Source organism: Sapajus apella, unplaced genomic scaffold (genome assembly GCF_009761245.1).
Source record: "Sapajus apella isolate SASKATOON/1434 unplaced genomic scaffold, GSC_monkey_1.0 scaffold216, whole genome shotgun sequence".
In the NCBI taxonomy this organism is placed as follows: Eukaryota; Metazoa; Chordata; class Mammalia; order Primates; family Cebidae; genus Sapajus; species Sapajus apella.
The window spans coordinates 1-7,228 of NW_022437156.1; the positions used below are offsets into that span (position 1 = coordinate 1).

At 44.1% G+C, this 7,228-nt stretch overlaps 1 non-coding gene and 2 pseudogenes across 1 annotated transcript; 1 reads left to right on the top strand and 2 right to left on the bottom strand.

Moving 5' to 3' along the window:
- The first annotated feature begins 548 nt into the window (after window positions 1-548).
- LOC116544444 lies at window positions 549-655 on the top strand. The gene has a single exon (XR_004265914.1). It is a non-coding gene; the product is annotated as a U6 spliceosomal RNA (small nuclear RNA).
- Window positions 656-1,571: 916 nt separating this feature from the next.
- LOC116544439 lies at window positions 1,572-2,318 on the bottom strand (annotated as a pseudogene).
- A 738-nt stretch (window positions 2,319-3,056) lies between these two features.
- LOC116544443 lies at window positions 3,057-3,235 on the bottom strand (annotated as a pseudogene).
- Window positions 3,236-7,228: the final 3,993 nt, after the last annotated feature.

The following is a 7,228-nucleotide window of genomic DNA, read 5'->3' on the forward strand; positions in this document are numbered from 1 at the left end:
TGGGCAGATCACCTGAAGTCAGGAGTTCGAGACCAGCCTGGCCAAAATGGTGAAACCCCATCTCTAAAAAAAAAAGAGAGAGATGGAATCTCACTCTGTCACACAGCCTGGAGGGGAGTGATACAATCTCAGCTCACTGCAACCTCCGCCTTCTGAGTTCAAGCAATTCTTCTGCCTCAGCCTCCTGCATAGCTGGGACTACAGGTGCAAGCCACCACACCTGGCTAATTTCTTTTGTATTTTAGTAGAGATGGGGCTTTACCATGTTGCCCAGGCTGGTCTTGAACCCCTGAGCTCAGGCAATCTGCCTGCCTTGGCCTCCCAAAGTGGTAGAATTACGGATGTGAGCCATTGTGCCCAGCCAAGACTCTGTCAAAAAAAAAAAGGAAGGAAGGAGGGAAGGAAAGAGGAAGGGAGGGAGGGGAGAGGGAGGGAAAGAAAAAGAAAGAAAGAGAGAGAGAAAGAGAGGAAGAGAAAGAAAGAAAGAAAAAAGAAAGAAAGAAAGAAAGAGAGAGAGAAAGAAAGAAAGGAAGGAAAAGAAAGAAAGCATGCTCGCTTTGGCAGCACATATACTAAAATTGGAACAATACAGAGAAGATTAGCATGGCCCCTGCGCAAGGATGACACGCAAATTCGTGAAGTGTTCCATTTTTTTTTTATTAAAAAAAAGAAAAAGAAGGAAAGAAAGAAGGAAGGAAGGAAGGAAGGAAGGAAGGAAGGAAGGAAGGAAGGAAAGAAATTTTGTGTTATTTGACCAACACCTCCTCAGTCCTCCCACGCCCCAGCCTCTAATAACCAACAGTTTACTTTCCACGTATATGCGTTTGGCTTTTATTTATTTATTTTTTAGACAGAGTTTCACTCTATCATCCAGGCTGGAGTGCAGTCGCACGATCTCAGCTCACTGCAACTTCTGCTGCCTGGATTCAAGTGATTCCCCTGCCTCAGCCTCCCGAGCAGCTGGGATTACAGGCACCTGCCACTGTGCCCAGCTAATTTTTGTATTTTTAGTAGATACAGGGTTTCACCATGTTGGCCAGGCTGGTCTCAAACTCCTGACCTCATAATCAGCTTGCCTTTGACTCCCAAAGTGCTGGGATTACAGGCATGAGCCACCGCGCCCAGCAGAGTTTGGCTTTTTTTACACTCTACATATATGCGAGACCATATTTGTCTTTTTGCACCCGGCTTATTTCACTTGGCATGTCTTCAAGGTTCATTCATGTTGTTGACTGAATAGTATCCCATTGTGTATATATACCACATTTTCTTTATCCATTCATTCATCAATGGATACTTAGGTTGATTCTGTATCTCAGCTATTGAGAATAACACTGCAGCCAGGTATGGTTTGCCCACACATGTAACCCAGCTACTCAGGAGGCTGAGGCAAGAAGATCACTTAAGGCCAGGATTTTGAGGCCAACCTGGGCAATGTAGTGACACCCCATCTCTAAAGAAAGGAGAAAGAATAATGCTGCAATGAACATGGAAGTGCAGATATCTCTTCAACACACAGATTTTATACCCTTTGGATATATATTCAGTGGTAGGATTGCTGGATCATATGGTAATTCTATATTTTAATATTTTAAGGAATCTTCATACTTCTTCCAACAATGACTATACCAATTATCTGTCTGGATTACTGCAACTTTATAGACAGTCTTGAAGTCAAGTGTGGCAGTACTTTGACTTTGTTTTTCTTCTATACTGTTCTGGCTAGGTCTTTTGCCTCTCCATATAAACTTTTTTTTTTTTTTGTATATAAACTATCTATTAACAGACAAAGTCTATAGACTTATTTCTTCTTGGGCACACCCATGGTGGGGCCATGGCGGCCAGTGGTCTTGGTATGCTGGTCTTGGACACAGAGTCCCCTATGGGCCGAAATCTTCTTCAGTCGCTCCAGGTCTTCATGAAGCTTGTTGTCCAGACCATTGGCTAGGACCTGGCTATATTCTCCATTTTTTACATCATTCTGTCTGTTCATCCCAGAACTAGCCTGGGATCTTGTACTGGCATGGATTCTGCATAATGGTGATCACACGTTCCATCTCATCCTCAGTGAGTTCTCCTGCCCTCTTGGTGAGGTCAGTGTTTGCTTTCCTCAACACCACATGAGTGTATCTTCAGCCCACACCCTGAATGGCACTGATGGCAAAGGCTATTTTCCACTGCCCATTGATGTAGGTGTTAAATACTCGCAAAATGTGCTGGAACTTTTCAGGGATCACTAGAGACACGGCAGCAGCACAAGCAGGAGCATGTAGGCTTCCCATGGAAGCCTTTTTTTTTTTATTTTGAGATAGAGTTTCACTCCTATTGTCCACGCTGGAGTGCAATGGTACAATCTAGACTCACTGCAACTTCCGCCTCCCAAGTTCAAGTGATTCTCCTTCCTCAGCCTCCTAAATAGCTGGGATTACAGGCATCTGCCACCACACCTGGCTGATTTTTGTATTTTTAGTAGGAATGGGGTTTCACCATGTTGGCCAGGCTGGTTTTGAACACCTGACCTCAGTTGATCCAGCCACCTTGGCCTCCCAAAGTGCTGGGATTACAGGCATAAGCCACTGCACCCAGTCTTTCCATATAAACTTTTAAATCAGCTTTGAACATACACAAAATAGCATCCTGGGGTTTCAATTTGGATTGCATTGATTCTACAGATCTGGTTGGGAAGAACTGACATATTAACAATATTGAGTCTTCTTGTTCTTAAATCTAGCATATCTCTCCATTTATTTATTTATTTATTTTTAATCTATTTGGTTTATTTTATTACTTTTTTTGAGACAGACCCTCCCTCTGTCACCCAGGCTGGAGTGCAATGGCGCAATCTCGGCTCACTGCAACCACCATCTCCTGGGTTCAAGTGATTGTTCTGCCTCAGCCTCCTGAGTAGCTAGGATTACAGGTATGCGCCACCATGCCCAGCTAATTTTTGTATTTTTAGTAGAGACAGGGTTTCGCCATGTTGGCCAGGCTGGTCTCAAACTCCTAACCTCAGGTGATCCACCCACCTCAGCTTCCCAAAGTGTTGGGATTACAGGCATGAGCCACCACGCCTGGCCTACCTCTCCATTTATTTAGTTCTTCTGTGATTTCTTTCTCTTTTTTTTTTTCTTTTTTGGGGAAATCACAGGGGTCAGCACATCCAGAGTGCAATGGATAAGACTCACCGGGGAAAACCACCTTCGGGATCATGGTATCGCCCCTGCCAGGTAAGTATGGATTTCTTTCATCAGAGTTTTACAGCTTTGTTCACATAGATCTTGTACATAATTGGTTAGATTTGTATTTCACTTCTGACGGGCACTAGTGTACATTGTTTTGTATTTTAAATTTCAAATTCTACATGTTCATTGCCAGTGCATAGGACAGTGATTGGCTTTTACAAATTAATTTTCTGTCCTGCAATCTTGCTATAATTGCTTGTCAGTTCCAGGAAATTTTTTGTGGATTTTCCTTTTTCTACATAGAAAATTATGTCATCTGTGAACAAAGACAGTTTTATTTCTTCTTTCCCATTATGTATATCTTTTATTTTATTTTCTTATCTTACTGCATTAGCCAGGACTTCCAGTATGATGTTGGAAAGCAGTGGTGAGGTCATCACTGCCTTGTCCTGACCTTAGTTTCTGCATCTATTGATGTGATCACGTGATTTTCTTCTCTAGTCTGTTGATGTAAGGGATGACATTAACTGAGTTTCAAATGCTGACCCAACTTTGCATACCTACGGTGTATAGTCGTTTTTATATATTGTAGATCTTGTTTGCTTGCATGTTGTTGAGGATTTTTCCTGTTCTTGAAAGACACTTGTCTGTGGTTTTCTTTTCTCGTAAAGTCTTTGGGAATCAGGATAATGCTGGCCTCATGAAATGAGTTAGAAAATATTTCCCCTCTGTCTATCCTCTAGAAAATTGATATCTTTTTCCTTAAACGTTTGGTAGAATTCATTAGTGAAACCATATAGGCTGATACTTTTGGTTTTGAAATGTTACTAATTTATTGGTTCAGGCCAGGCACAGTGGCTCACACCTAAAATCCCAGCACTTTGGGAGGCTCAGGCGGGTGGATCACGAGGTCAGGAGTTCGAAACCAGCCTGGCTAATATGCTGAAACCCCCATCTCTACTAAAAATACAAAAATTGGCCGGGTGCGGTGGCTCACTCCTGTAATCCCAGCACTTTGGGAGGCCGAGGCGGGTGGATCACGAGGTCAAGAGATTGAGACCATCCTGGTCAACATGCTGAAACCCCGTCTCTACTAAAAATACAAAAAATTAGCTGGGCATGGTGGCGCGTGCCTGTAATCCCAACTACTCAGGAGGCTGAGGCAGGGGAATTGCTTGAACCCAGGAGGTGGAGGTTGCAGTGAGCCAAGATCGCACCATTGCACTCCAGCCTCAGTAACAAGAGCGAAACTCCATCTCAAAAAAAAAAAAAAAAAATACAAAAATTAGCTGGGCGTGATGGCGCACACCTGTAGTTGCAGCTGCTTGGGAGGCTGAGGCAGGATAATTGTTTGAACCCGGGAGGCGGAGGTTGCAGTGAGCCAAGATCATGCCACTGCACTCCAGCCTGGCAACAGAGTGAGACACTGTCTCAAAAAAAAAGGTGGGAAGAGGTGTTACTAGTAAGCATGTTCTGGGTGGTCCTCTGGGTGCACATGTACAGTAGCTATACATGCTTGTTCATGCAGCTCATGTCTCATAACCATCTTAAATCTCCATCCAGGGGTATGTTTCTTACTATTGTCATGAGCAAAAGGTCAGTCTGAGGACAGGTGAAATCAAAATGCGCATGCTCTCTACACGGTAAATTCCCTACTGGAGATAGCTTTGCTTGTATGAGCTGGTCTACGTTGTGAATGCTGGAGCTTATTGTATTGACTGCATGGTTGTCACTGTTGCTGTATCCCACGGACATAGTTGCTTCCTTGACTCCCTATCCTGCCTCAATCCCCCCTAAAAGATCTTAGGAGACATAATCATGTGGGAGGATGAGAGGCTAGGTCATTTTTCCCAGAGCTGCTTCCTGCTGAGTGCTGCATTGTCCTTGCCTAACCTGAGCCTTGAAGTCTTTTCCTGCCTTTTCTAACAGTGTGGAAGCCATGTCATTCACTGGAGTGGTGGGCAAGATGTGAGACAGCTCATTAGCAGCCAAAGGTTGGAAGCTTTACAAAACCATCACATGAATCTGGATTTGCTATAGGTGACAGAGCAAGAAATCAGCAATTTTTTTTTTTTTTTTTTTTTTTTTTGAGACAGAGTCTCACTCTGTCACCAAGCCTGGAGTGCAATGGCATGCTTTCAGCTCACTGCAACCTCCACCTCCAGGGTTCAAGCAATTCTCCTGCCTCAGCCTCCCAAGTAGCTGGGATGACAGTCACCCACCACCACACCCAGCTAATTTTTTGTATTTTTAGTAGAGATGGGGTTTGGCCATGTTGGCCAGGCTGGAAATCAGCATTTTAAACAAAGTTGGACCAAAAGTTAGAGCTAAACATATGGTAATGACTGGCATTGTTAAAGGGAGCAAGAGAGAAAATAACCATTGCTTCCAAGTTCCCATGGAAGCTCCTAAATATTCAATTTTGTCTGCCTGGGTAATGATTTTCTTGTTCCAAGAAAATACTATTGGCCTGGCACAGTGGCTCATGCCTGTGATCTCAGCACTTTGGGAGGTCAAGGCTGGTGGATCACCTGAGGTCAGGAGTTCGAGATCAGCCTGGCCAACATGGTGAAACTCCATCTCTACTAAAAATATAAAAAACTTAGCCAGGTGTGGTGGTGGGCACCTGTAATCCCAGCTACTAGGGAGGCCGAGGCAGGAGAATCGCTTGAACCTGGAAGGCAGAGGTTGCAGTGAGCCAAGATTACACCATTGCACCCTAGCCTGGGCAACAAGAGCAAAACTCCATTTCAAAAAAAAAAAAAGAAAACACTATTAATTTTTATTTGAATACTATTAATTTGTATTTGTAATTTGAATTGATGCAAAAACCACATTCTTCTTTTAGACACAAACATGTTCCTCATTGTCCGGCTGTGAGATCTAAGGCTCTTGGGTTTGGTAGGACTACAGCTGCCAGGAAGTCCAGCTGTTGCTGAAGTCTAGCAAGGCTCTCTGCTGTTTGTCAGAGGGCCACTGTGGGCTCCTGAGACAGTTCATGCTCAATTCCCAAGGCTCTGTTTCTGTGGCTGGCTCTGCTAGTCCCGATAGAGAGGATAACACTAATCCCAAGGGAACAAGGAATCTGATTTGGAGGTGGATCTTGTGATGTTGGTACACGGGGAAGGGAGAGATTTGCCAATGCAAAAGATAGATAAGGGGATATGTAAGCGATGGGACATCGTCCCTTCCATGGTGGAGGGAGTTGAGATGTGCTGAAGATCCACAAACACAAACAAATTCTATATGATGGTGAAATTTGTGCTGCACAAGTATTTTGCATTGAGGTGGTAAAAGTAATGGAAATTCGGTGATCACTAGACTAATTAGAGGATGATGGAGTTGAGTGGTGTTAATAAGTTTTTTGAAATAAGGTTCCCCTTTTAGGGTTCTATCATGAGGTGTACAAATGATTCTGTGAGAAAGGTTTAGATATACCGACTCTCTTGGAGTTTTTCTATAAAAGGAGCGAAACTGGCATGATTGCTATAAAGGCAGAAGGGAATCGCTCTGGGTAAAAGGTAAGGTGAGAGGCTGGGCACGGTGGCTCACACCTGTAATCTCAGCACTTTAGGAGGCCAAGGTGGGCAGATCATCTGAGGTTGGGAGTTCGAGACCAGCCTGACCAACATGGTCCCCAACTCAAAGGGCAGAGTTTCTCCTAATTCCTTATTGTTTCCGGCTAAAGGCTAAAGAGACCCAAGGCAAACAACAGCTCCTATGGGGCAATCAGTCCCAATCATAGCAACGGAGCCTTGGGTGACCCTGAACATGACAGGCAAAAATATCAATTTTTTTTTTTTGAGATGGAGATTTGCTCTTCTTTCCCAGGCTGCAGTGCAATGGTACAATCTCGGCTCATTGCAACCTCCATCTTCTGGACTCAAGCAATTCTCCTGCCTCAGCCTCCCAAGTAGCTGGGATTACAGGCGTGTGCCCCCACACTTGACTAATTTTTGTATTTTTAGTAGAGACGGGGTTGCACCATGTTGGTCAGGCTGGTCTCAAACTCCTGATCCCAAGTGATCCACCTACCTCAGTCCCCC